The 13,312-nt window shown below is 42.8% G+C and overlaps 1 long non-coding RNA gene across 8 annotated transcripts; it reads right to left on the minus strand.

Moving 5' to 3' along the window:
- Positions 1 to 6,752: 6,752 nt before the first annotated feature.
- On the minus strand, positions 6,753 to 12,753 carry LOC123111260 (uncharacterized). Of its 8 annotated transcripts, none has more exons than XR_006454348.1 (7): positions 12,053 to 12,746; positions 11,634 to 11,743; positions 11,113 to 11,232; positions 9,790 to 9,954; positions 8,808 to 8,912; positions 8,183 to 8,350; positions 6,753 to 8,078 (listed from the first exon to the last, which is right to left on the minus strand). It is a non-coding gene; the product is annotated as an uncharacterized lncRNA (long non-coding RNA). The 8 variants fall into 8 exon arrangements; XR_006454357.1 differs by having other exon boundaries at positions 6,753 to 8,350; positions 12,053 to 12,235; positions 12,421 to 12,745; XR_006454350.1 differs by having other exon boundaries at positions 6,753 to 7,143; positions 8,231 to 8,350; positions 12,053 to 12,745.
- Between the last annotated feature and the right edge of the window lie 559 nt (positions 12,754 to 13,312).

The following is a 13,312-nucleotide window of genomic DNA, read 5'->3' on the forward strand; positions in this document are numbered from 1 at the left end:
AACCCTCTCGCCGAGCCCTCCGTCGTTCCCCATGGCCGAAGCCAAGCCGCCGGACTCCGCCTAAATTCACGCCTACCACTCCTCCTCCTCCCCTCTAGACCACTCCAGCGCCCCTTAAACACCACCACCGACTCGCCCCGCACTTCATTCACTCCTCCCCGCGCCTGCCACGCAGTCCCAAACCTCGCCGGCGGCCTCCTCCGCGGCCACCTAAGCCATCGCTGCTGCAGCCCTCCACGGCATGCGTGCAGCACATGGATGGGTGCAGCGTGGCCTCCTGAGCACTTCGGTGGGCGGAGCGTCGCCGGAGCCGCTCTGTAGCCCCGGTAATCGCCGGCGGGAGCCGCTCCTCCCTGCGGCCGGAGTGCGCGCGGGAGGTTGAAGGCGACCTGCAGCTGGGCCCCGCGCGTCAGCGACCCAGTGTGCGGGATCCGCCATTTAAGTGGAGACGGGCCGGGCGAAATGCGCCTTCAACGTCGCCCCGTCGCCCGCATGGCTGAGCCGCTGGGCCGACCCAGTGCGCTCGGCACTATATCTCGCCCTGTGCGCGCTGTCGCCGCCCAGATCCAGCCCATTCAGGTAAAAATCTTTCCCTTTTTCTTTTCTGTAAAACTTGTAAAAGCTCCCAATAATTAAAATGAACTCCAAATTTGATGAATCAAATTTCTAGTAGTTTCGTAAATCATGCCTTACCACATGGTGCTATTGTCACATTTTTACAGAGGCATTTCCTTCACAAATATTTATCAAATCCTATTTTTCCTATTGTTGTGATGAACTTTAGAAAATCACAGAGAGCTCAAAATTGATCCAAATTCCATGATTCAAATTCCTAGATGCTTCTAAGTTCATAACTTAGGTTATGAACATTTTTCTTAATACTTTCCGTACCCCACAAAATAATGAGCCATTTCTTCATGTTTGTCAACTTTGCAAATCCATAGAATATTCATTTGAACTCCAAATCCAGTGAAACCAACTCCTAGATGCTTCTAAAATCATGGTTTGCTAAATGGGTGTCTTTGCTCATTTTTCAAAAATATATTTCTGTACACTTCTTGCAAATCCATAAACCCCTTGATTCCATCATATTGAAATGTTCAGAGATGTCCATTGATTAAATCCTAATGAAACCACTTTGGTCATCCATCATATGACCAGAGGTATCCTAGAAAAGTCCAACTCATATTTTTAGAGCACTTTTATTTCCTGCCTTGTTGTGTTGCTTATTATGGTTGCTTTCGACGATAGTTGACGAAGTAAACGAAATGCTCGGAGTTGGACCAGAGATATCTGAAGACCTCGAAGACTCTGTTGAAACAGGCAAGCAGCCCTTTGACCATGTCTATGAAACCCTTTTTATGCATGTCATATGGCACCATATTGTTGTTGCAATGGAATCATGATGAGGTGGTAACCACTTTGATGGTTTGCCACCGTACTTCCTCGTTGATACTTGCATTATGCACGACCCTACCTTCTTATGAGGGTTATGCCGGTGGGAGTAGATAGGATGCTAAAGTAGATGCTACGCAAAAAGGGCCGGGTATATGCATGGTGAAGGAGACAAAGTATTTTCAAAAGACTTTTCGAAAACCCCATCGGGTGCCACTTATGCCCGGGGGAGATGATGAGTTGGGTAGCCACTTGATGACGAAGTGGTGCACCGAGGCAAGTGTGTGTTGTTTTCAAAATAGATTGGTTTAAGTTGCGACTGTTATTCCAACCTTACATGCGCAACTAATCTACCCTTATATGGGAAAGGGCGTTATTGATTACCTAGACCGATACTAGCTTGGAGCCCGCATTACTAGTGACGGAAGAGTTGTTGGTGCACTCTTGCTAAAGAAACATGCGTGAACATACCTGTTGTGCCATTGGAGTTTCGATTGGGTCCTTCAATTTAAAAATAAGTTTGTATGAGTAAATACAGTGATACAAGAGCAAAGCAATCATAGTTAAAAAAGGCGTGCCTAAGCGAACGCTTAAGCGCGCCTAGGCTCTAGGCGTTGGCAAAACGCATTGCGCATAACTACGCTTAATCTGTGCATAAATACGCATAAGCATGCGCTTTGGTCAGTAAAGCGCAAGGCGGTGGCAAAACGCACAATTAATGCCTAGCGCTTTTTTGAACAATGATAGCAATGGAATTTTAAATTAGAACAGTTGTTCTTCAGGTTTAGGCACTTGTTCTACATGAACAGAGTATAGTAATACGCAAGAATATTATACTTAAAAATAGAAAATGAACTCATAGACCTTACCACATTCTTGGTTCGGGATCAGTACAGAACAAGGCATTCCCAGTCATCATCCAGTAAATGTGTCTTAGAAGAATGTAAGAGAATTTGATGAGTTTCTTTGCCGGTGAAGTATGTTTTCTTCAGGTAATTCCGATACCACCACCAAGCATTCTTGAAAATAGCAGAGGTATTAGCACAGGTTACCTTATCCTGAGTTTTCAAATCAGTCCTTCTCTATAGAGAAAAATGGGAAAATTTGTTGTATTATAACCATCATGGAGGTAGGATGTATGCGACGAAATAAAGTAATTGCCATGAATAACATTACTTACACATAACTCCTGGACAAACACCTGCAACTGGCATTTTCCTTCATCTTCAGTATAATATTTCCAAGATGGGAAGATACGCACATACGATTTAACAACATCAAATGCGATAGATGCTAAACTACGACTAGCTGGTTGTGCTTCCTCAACAGGAATAGGCGTACTAACTGGTGGAGTTGGGGTTCGTCATGATAGTAGTGGCCCTTTGGGCACTGGAGCTGCCTTACTAACTACTCTTGTTTGGGAGCTCTGTGGTGGAGATGGTGCTGTGTCAACAGGAACTGGGTTACTATCGGCTGGGGTTGGGGTTAGATTGGGTGAAGCTGGTTCTCTGTTCATCGCAGTTGGGGTACAATCTGCGAGAGTTTGGGTTATGTGTGGTAGGGCTGGTTCTTGTGCATGTATAACCGGGGTGCTATCTCCACCAAGAGGTAGCACTGTTTTATTTGAAGACCGTATTTTTAGTCCGCTAGATACTGGCATCACCCGCTCCAATTCAAATGGCTAATAAACAGGAAACATAGTTGAATGTACAGACATTGTATGAGAGACAGATGTAATATATAGTGTGGAAAAAAGAGGGCATGAAATAGTTGACATGTATATTGTTTAACTAAAATGGATAGCATGACATAATTTCACATATATGATGTCTATCTAAACTTGATAGCATAGCATAACATAATTCAAAGATATGATGACTAACTAAACAGGATCGCATGACATAATTCACCTACATGTTATCTACGTAATCAGGATCGCATCATTTAATTCACATATGTGATTTATATGCTAAACAGAGGGCATTCCATATGATGTCTGAACTAAAAACATGGTGTTAAATATTGTGTATATGATGTCTAAACTATGCAATGCAAGACACCATATGCATGATATGAGCAGTATAACCGTGCCAAGTTAGAGCATACACCTCGGTGGGGGAATAGGACTGGTCATCTGTCTCTGAATCCATCTCTGAGGAGCTATTGGGACCCAACAAAAGATCTGTTTCGACAGGTAGCATTGTCTGCTCTGAAGGCCTTGTTTTCACTCCAGATTTTTCCATCTCCCACCCAAATGGTTGATTCACAAGAAGAGTAGTTTAATGTACAAACATTGTCGACAAATGGAAATGTAATAAAAAAAAGGATGGGCAAGATATCATTCAAATATATGATGCCTGGTTAAACAGGATGGCATTGCACATTTCACATATATTATTGCTGGCTAAAAGACATGAGACTGCATAATTCCCATGTATGATATAGAAACTAAACAGGTGGCATTACAAAACATGTCTAAACTAAGCAGATGACATATATGATATCAAAAGTAGGCACTTCAAGGCAACATATGCATGATATGACTAACATCATCATGCCAAGGTAGAGCAAACACCTTGGGGGGTAAATTGGAGTGGTCAGCGGCGTCTGAATCCGCCTCAGAACTGATATCTTCCTCTGGATTACAATCTGGAGAGGGGTGGGGAGGGTTTTCCATTGAACCCATCATGGAGCAATGTCTGCATGACATTGTATTGCCGCGCAAAATTCTTCTCTTTTTCTCTACATGTTCAGCATGACTGTGTATAATATCTGACATGCATACGAAAAAATATGATGAGATTATGTAAGGAGAGCATGCAGAAATTTAGAGTGATGGTAACAACCAGTGGATGGATCCAAAAATAATGATAGCAGGCTGATGATTGCTTTAATTTAATAAAAAGACAGATGATGATTGCTTTACTATTTGTTTCCCACCCAATATGAACAACATAGGCATACCCTAGGTGAACCAAATATTAGACAGGCATACTATTCATTGTTGCCTCGATATGTGCCCCACAGCTAATTTAGAACTCAAGTTTGAACATTAATTTGGACCTGACTTGGGAGTCCAAGAGGTGAACAGGATGATAAAATAGCAGGTAATTTTAAGCAGTGCATAACATAAAAAGAAACAAAAGAGTATGACCTCTCTTGTGGACCCGTGTACTCCTCAGGTTCATCTGCTGAGTCGATGATGGTGATGCCGTTGCGGTGGGTGCCGGTGGCAGGGAAGGAGATCTGAGGCGGCGAAAGACGGTCAGGAGACATGATATCTGGTTTGGTGGATGCTTCTGTCGATGGAGCAGCTCAGGTGAGGTGGACGACGTCGCGGCAGGAGCAGAACAAACCACACAAAGTTCCCTTCGACACCTACCTGTAACTGAAGTTATTCTGTAAGGGCTCATTTGGCTTGCATGATTCTAAAAACGAAGGGATAGGAAAAACACCAGAATAGGACAGGAATGCACATGGTAAACAGAGCATTTGTAAACACAGGATTTCTGTCAACTTGGGTGTTTGGTTTACAGGAATTGGAAGAGCGAAGGAATGCAAAGAAACATGGCCAAATTAAAGTGAAACCATATGAAAACGTGTACAGTTAGAACTAGTTGACCCGTTGCGCCAAATGGCGCAGAGACCTGCTGAAGACATGTTGTCGATGAAAATAGTTTCATGCTGCAAGAACCTTCAACTAAATCATGCTATTTTTTAAACATGTTTATTACGTTGTTAAATAATATTATGGAAAAAGGGAAACTTTGCATGATATGCATATGTTCAGTTTGAAAATATGGGCACTATGATGGGAGAGTAAAGTTGGCATCGTTGTATTTTTTTTAGCAAGTTTGGAAACATGGTTATCATGATGAGAAACCTGGCCGTGTATATTTTTCCTGCAAAAAAAGAGGGGAAAAGACAAGAAACCTAAGAAAAAACATGTCTTTGTTGTGCATATACGAAGATATAGGGATCAAGAGGTATTAGGATAGCCCATATGTTATTTAGCACAACCCACGTAGAGTGATGCCTGTGGCCCCTAAGGAGCTGAATATGAAGCGGCAGGGGGCGAAGCCAGCAAAGACTGTCTATCCCTTTCCTTTCTTTCTCAGTTCGTCAGCTGGGTAACAAAATGGCGTAGAGAGCAATATGAACATATACATATATCCTAGGTGTGAAGAGTATCTTTACCACGGCTTTGGTTTTAGCTGAAACTTGCTTTTTTAGATATAGCAGTACATAAAAACACAATGAACATCTGAATAAGAATTTATTCTTCTAAAATTAATATGGCATGAGATAGAAAAAAATCCTATACGACCGGGCCGTACGGACCCGATCGTGAGACCCACCCCATCGCTCGCCAACTGCCCGTCCGAATCTTAATGCAACAGGCGTTTTCTTCCCCACTTCCCTATTTCACTCCTTATCTCCTCCAACGCCCCCAAAATCCAGCCGCTGGTCATGTCATTCTCGCCACCGCCTGACGGCACGGCGGCGGCCGTGCGGCACGTCGTCCCTGATGTACCACCACGGGCTACCCATCCATCTGCTCCGTCACGCGTGAAGTCAGCCATGGCGACGAACTACATGGCACCTCGGAGCTGGCACAACGGCTATCCATCGGGCATCCTAGTGACGCTGCGTAGTCGACCATGCAAACAAACTCTAGCCCATCCATCACGCGATTGATCCCCTTTATTGTCGAGGGCATGGATGTGAAGATCAATGTGTGATGTATAGGTCCAGCGATAAGTTTTGTAACAGCCTGTGTGGTATCTTCCTCTACCACTTCTTTCAACCATCATGGATAGGTGAGGCCCTGAGGGTTTTCAGTAACAAAAATGTGAACTGTTGTGGTCCAGAACTGAACCATGTATATTGGCATAAGGGTATTGATCGGCCTCAAATCCTTTGTTGGCTGGGTGCCACTCTGTCGCTGCCATTTACTTGTTGGAAAATAAAAATGACTATATATTTTTGTTCTGTAACTATATGCTTGCTTTGTTACCTGACAATTGGCCAACATGTATTGTCAAACCTTATGAATTTGTCTCTGACAAGCCTGGAATGTTCACGCCAAATTGTTGACAACATACCAGGGAAACTGCAAAGAAAATAGTGGACAACAACAAACGTCACAACTCATTTATCCCAAGAGTATACAGTAGGCCACATCTTATAGGGGAACAAAATTCAGAAGAAAAATAAACATGAACTGCCTTTTTTTTAGTTTTTTACAGCACACACCAACAATTTGTCATGAATAGTCTAGAATGACTCTGAAAGATGATCCGAAATGACTGAATATGTTGCCAATACAACGGTGTCATTTAGAGCTCCTGAATGAATAAAAGGTCCAATGGAACTTATGTTTTTCTCAATATAATGGAAAGCAACAACACACAAGTTATATGTTTGAGGATGGGTAAACTATTTTCAGAAATGGACATGTATGTGAGTTCGTTAAATCAACATATAGGTAATTAGGCATACATGCTTGTAGGCCGTATTCTTGGCAGATGAAGATTCCTTTTTATCAGAAGAAAAATGAAAAAAGCATCAACTATCCTACTTGTGTTCCTGATTGTTTGGTCTCGTTGAGGGAAACAAATCTCAGGGACATTTCTACATAGCACTGAATCTTGATAGATACAGACATGCACAGAAACAAACTTTAATTTGGCTCTTGTCTTCCTCTTGCCATCCTGCTGATCAACTACCTTTTGGTTCTTCCATCCTCTGTCAATGTATAAGATAATAATTTCAGTACAAGCATATCTAGCAGAATAAATGGTTTGAGTTTCAATCTAGATTTGCAAACAGGGAAGGGGGATGAGGCGGGGGCGACCACCGCGCCCGGCACCATTGGCGGCAAGGCTCCCAGGGGAAAGTGGTGCGGGCGCGCCGTGCCGTCAAGCGGTGGCAAGAATGGCATGACCAGCGACTGGATTTTGGGTGTGTTGGAGGAGATAAGGAGTGAAACAGGGAAGCGGGGAAGGAGACGCCTGTTGCATTAAGATTCGGACGGACAGTTGGCGAGCGCTGGAGTGGGTCTCACGATCGGGTCCATACAACTCGGTCATGTAGGATTTTTTTTCCGCTTGGGACTGCTATGGACAATGATGGACATTTATGGTAACACAGTTTTCAGAAATCTTTTTCGTTGTCATAGTGGATCTTAGGGAAAATGGACTTTCAATCAACTTCATAGTGGATCTTAGGGAAAAAATTCCTATGCCACTAATTAAAAATCCTATTATACAACACCGACAAGTGTTACCATGTTTTCATCAAAAAAATATTACTAATTCTTTTGGTTGCAATGAAACACCGAAAACCTGGCTCGAGTACATTTGAACAATAACATTGTCGGCTATTTACATACCTGTAAAATTACATACTCATATATCAAGCTTTCAAAGTATAAGTATTTTTCAGGTCTGGACAGATTCAAGCAACTGAAAGAATATTATCCTTTTTAATTAAAATTAAATAGCTTAATCTTCTATCAGATTTACATGGGCCTTAGGGTATAGAACAGACTTGCAGTTGGATAGTAATTCGTGAAAACAGAGTAACCAGTGTTAATCAAATCCATTACTGCATCAAGGTACTTTTTCACATGATCATGCCATAAAGGCATTCCAGATTTGCAGAAGAAAGGTAGGAAACTCCTACAAAGCAGCAAGCAAAACACCCAGATTTAGAGCAGCTGGAACGAATAAATTTAGAAATAGATAATTAGTAAACATTGAGATTGCAGGTGTGCTATTGCTACCTGCCTTCTCTTGTTAAGTAACTCATTCAAAGATAGATAGTAGCTCACTGATTAGTAGGTGGTGGTGTTCTAGATGCTCGTCCCTTCTCACCTTGGGCTCTCTGAACAAGTGATTATGTATTACCAAATCCAATGATGGCTAGCTCCATGAAGATCATACCTGTACCACTGCAAGCAAGCAAGCCAACTATTAGATCTATTTGTCCATATAAGATATGAGTAGGAATACATGCATATCCTGCTATATGTCATTCAAAATTTCAGTTTTCGAATATGCTAGCCTGCTATGCATTGGGACAAATTTGTAGAAGAATCTAATCAGGGCATCTCCAATGCAAGAGTGCTTGTTCGGCGCTTAGGCAATAAAAAATAATAATAACGAAATTAGCATTGATCTATCAGCCTGCTTAAGTGAGTTTCGTAGTGGAGTGTTCCTTGCAGTTCAGAAGCACACCACGGATTCTTGGTCATTTAAATAAAGAGCTTTTTCTCACTTACTCTATTATAATGTGATTGCTAGATCATGTACTAAGTGTGTTGAAAAGAGAAGTTATTTTGCAGTCAAAATAAAAGAACACGAGTAGTCCAAACCAAACCAAGAGCTGAGGTGGTGACGAACACTCACCTCGTCCTTGTCGAGCTTTCCCTTATTCAGAACCTTGAGAAGGGTGAATCCAGCGGGCGTCTCGAACGACATCAACATCTCCAACCAAGCAGCAACTCAACTCACCTAGATAAAAGCACACCACACAACCAAATCAAAACAAAGACCAAAAATTGCAAAGACATGAGAAATGATCAGCATGGCAATATTGTTCAGCAGTCAAACAGTGCCAAAATGATACATTGAGAAATCTATATTGGCCTATAAAACATGAATATTCCAACGTTAGTCTTGGGACTGCATCGACCACAATACAAAAAACATTGAATAAATTTGACACATCTTGTCAGTGGAATAAATTTAGAACATATTTTACAATAAATTTGACACATCTCGTCAGTGGAATAAAGTTCGAAGTTATTGTACGCCTTTTGTTATGTCTCCATCATAGTTCAATTCATCACAATAGTTTTCATTTGCTATCATATTTAGTTTTATTAACCATTGCGGATTGTATCAGGTTGCATGCAGTACACCATAGACTCCGAAGCACAACAATGAAATGTGTGATTAACCATAGAGGATAATAATAATAATAAAAGAGACACATTAGCTAAAACAATAAATACAGACATCACATAATCGTTGTATTTATCAGTGGCAAACAAGGAGAACTATGCAAGGAAATAAACCAACCAAATCAGTGGCGTGGAAGGCTAAAGATAACATGGTGAAGAAAAAACATGGAAGCAAGATGGGAAGCAAACTAATGAGCTAAGTAGGATGACATCTAAGTCAGCATCCAACATGGAAGCAAGATGGGAAGCAAACTAAAGACCAGTTTGACCACGATTGAACGGCCATCGACGGAAGCGATCGGGGGAGCCTTCTCCGTGCGAGTTGGCTAGCCTCATTATTGTTTTAAATGAAGAGATTGCATCGATGAGAAAGAGATTTGTTCATATGGCACAGGGATTCTCTCTAGTGTGCTTATATTTCTTACCTCGAGAACCATGGCCTCTAGGATCAACGAGTTGATGCTGCCGTAGGTCTGACTGATCCAGGGACAGCAAGCCACAAGATCTCCAAGTAATTGGAATCAAAACAATCTGCCCTATCCTCAGTTTTAGACTTCCAGACACTGGAAACTATATGGCCAAAATCTGATCTTCAGAGAGCATAGCGAAAAAATAAATAAGCAAAAGGGTTACCCCTGGAAATGCAGTATATGTTGCAAAATAGTCGAGCTCATTATAAACAAATACATAACAGATGCACCGTTAATTGCTAAGTTGTTTAAATTTTTGGAATAGAATCATGTGGCCCAAACATATCTTGTATTGCCATTTACGGAATAAAGGAAATCAAAAACAATTAACAATAATTTATCTTCCATCCTAACAAAAACGGGGTCGCCGGCCTTGATGCTCTTTCTAGGTGGAAAGTGCCATCGTGGAGAAACTTCTAAAGAAAAACAATAGAGAACGAACAACCCTCAGAAGAGTTCAGATAGTTTCCTAAAAATAGAGCATAATAAATAATAAACAACCATATGTTCACTTGTTCGGGATGTTTTCGGTCATACATACCGCATTTCTGGTCCCTTTCCCACTATATCTTAACAAGTTCTCTGATCACAGCTACACGACCATGTGTCATAAAAATACCAGTTTTGTAGAGAACTTGTCGCCAAATGGTGTATCATTATCAAGAAAATTTGGATGAAGGACTGCCAATTCAACACATGTGTTTAATCTTACCCAAGTGTTTGAACCCCCCCAAAGCATCTCATACTAATTCGTTGTCTTCAAATACCATTATGGATGGAAAAGAAAAAACAATGCATTAACCAAATACGTGATGCACTTGCTACTGAAAATTACAACGAGTGCACATCAATTAAGCTAAAGAATTTGCAAAGAATGTCTACCACAAGGGACAGAATCTTCAATGAACTGAAATTGCTCTTTACAATGGTGTTTCAACTAATACAACTATTTTCTACATACTATTAAGTTCTTAATTCTTTTATTTTACAATAGAGGGGATTTTTTGGTCTATTGGTACATATGCTTTATGTCTTTCAGATTCCACCAAGATTATGATAGGACTTGGAGTTACAGGTAAGCTGTAGTCTGTAATAGGTACTATAGTCTGTAAGAGGCACAACGATTTTTTAGAGGCACAACGATGAAACATTATTTTTTGAGGGAAGTTGCTTAATGTAAGGAAGAAAATATTTGAACCTAGATACAGACCAATATCAATCTCTATAGGCGGGAATTGGGATGAAGATTGAGAGAGTTGAGGAGACGAAGAAACATACCTAGTACAAATTCCATTACAGCCTTCTTTCATTTCCCTCGTCACCGATAAGCACGTTGCTGACATTAGGTGCCAAGTTGCCTCTTGAATATCCATGAGGAATAGCAGCAACAATAAAACCCTGAAATTGTATTTAAATGGCTCAGCTAACTAACCATGGTGTAGCAAAAATAAAATGGCCATATCTAGGCAAGAAGTTTCGGCCAAAAACTAATGCAGCATTGCAGCATGGTCCGCGAAAATGCAGGAAAATAGCAGACGGTACTGAAAGGACATGGGACACATATAGACTATGGGGACAAACGAAATTGCTAATGATGATACTTATTACCTAAACAGACATTCACATTCATTGGTGTGGCACTTAGTCATAACTGAAATGCGCGGATATAACAAAATATTGGTGATCCACAGTAATAGACACTTGAAGCCCCATGTTGTAATTGTAACTAAGCATAGATATAACAAAATATTACAGATTAGATATTTATTTAGGAATCAATGAAGAACAAGCAGGTTCACCTCTTCCCCTTCCTTCTCTGGAAGCAAACTGGGGATGCATTGCTCCCTGTAGGGTTCAGCAAGGAAGTTTACAACTAATCCCAGCATGATAGATCCATCCCATACAATGCCTGAAACCAGCAAACACCAGGATGGTGATTAGAACTCTGAATTTACACACAGATTAAGGAGAAACACACACAAAGCTTTGATACAAAGTTCAGTTAGGGTCCTCTCCGAGGAAAATTAGCCCCTCCTCACTGTCATCCTTCTAGAAAGTGCATAAACCGGGACTTATAATTAAGAAATTGCCACACATCAGTAAGCACGCACACATCACACACGCTGCAAGTATGGCAGAACCGCGAGAGCAGAGACGATATGTCATGGTGGTGACTTGCACACCTCATGTGGAGTATGGAGAGGAGGGAGAGGCCTACCTGGCTGGTGTCGCTCTTCCAGGGCCCCGACCGGCAAAAGAAGATGACAGCGCAAAATCCTGGGGTCGCGCACTCATCCCATCTCCATGGCCTGTCTCCTCTCCTTCCTTCTCTCCTACAGGGACGGATCCATGGGGTCGCTCTCTACCTGGAGTTTCCCGCCGCCGCCGGAGAACCTCGCCTCTGTGTCCGCATGCAATCCATCGAGATGGGTGAGATGCGGGAGGAGGGGTGCGATCGATGCGGGAGGATGGAGGAAGCGAGCCTGGAGGCGGCTTGGGGACCGGAGCGCTGCAGCTTGGACCCGCATGCGCCGACTGGATCTCCGGCCTCGCTGCTCCCCCACGTCCAAAGGAGCTCGTCGTCACCTCGCATCGATCGATCCACCGTTGGGGCGCCCGGATCTCCTCTTCCTCATCCAGATCGTGGTCTGCTGCTTCGCACCATGGAGGGGTGTGCCTCCTGAAGAGGCCATGGGGGCAGCAGGGACGCGGTATGGCAGGAGGAGAGGAGGCGGCCAGCGTGTTTGGGGAGGAAGGGAGGGAGAGGGGAGGCGACAGGTGGAGAGGAGGCGGCCGGCGCATTTGGGGAGGAAGGGAGGGAGAGGGGAGGCGGCTGCATCGATTTGGGAGCGCTAGAAAGGGTAGGGTTTGTGCGGGGCGGTGACCAATGGGTGTGGCTCTCGCACGATCTCCCGCAAACGGCGCGATGTGTACGCGGCGTGTAGGGACAGGGTGTGCACGCACCATGAAATGGTTGACCCAGCAAACCAGCACATCGCATGAGCCCACACGTCATTGGCCAATGCGAGGTTACCATGCGGTGAAAACGTGCAGCGCAACCATCCGACGTCCCAGATCATGTAGAAGACTATTTTGACCACCATCCAACGGCAACGAAGGCTGAAATCGGGGGAGCATCCTGGAGGTGAGTTGGCTAGCCTCTGTATTGTTTTAAATGTTATTCTGCCACTAATGCACTTGGTCTTGTTTTCATGCATAGGATTTTGAAAAGTAGGTCCAGGTGGATGTTTTGCTTCATTCCTTTCAACAAAATGCATGAATAATTGAATAGTAGAGTGCCATTGGAAAATTCCCTATTGCTATGTTTTTCCGTTGAACCAAAATAGCCCTAATGGATCGACATGAATGTATAGTAATAAGTGATGCAACAAGTGTACAACCTCTTTGCCGTAGCCGTGTAGACCTCAACATCATTGGGTTGGTCCCTTAAGCAGTTGAGGTAGAGGTGGCTGTCGGA

Source organism: Triticum aestivum, chromosome 1B, assembly GCF_018294505.1.
Source record: "Triticum aestivum cultivar Chinese Spring chromosome 1B, IWGSC CS RefSeq v2.1, whole genome shotgun sequence".
Lineage (NCBI taxonomy): Eukaryota > Viridiplantae > Streptophyta > Magnoliopsida > Poales > Poaceae > Triticum > Triticum aestivum.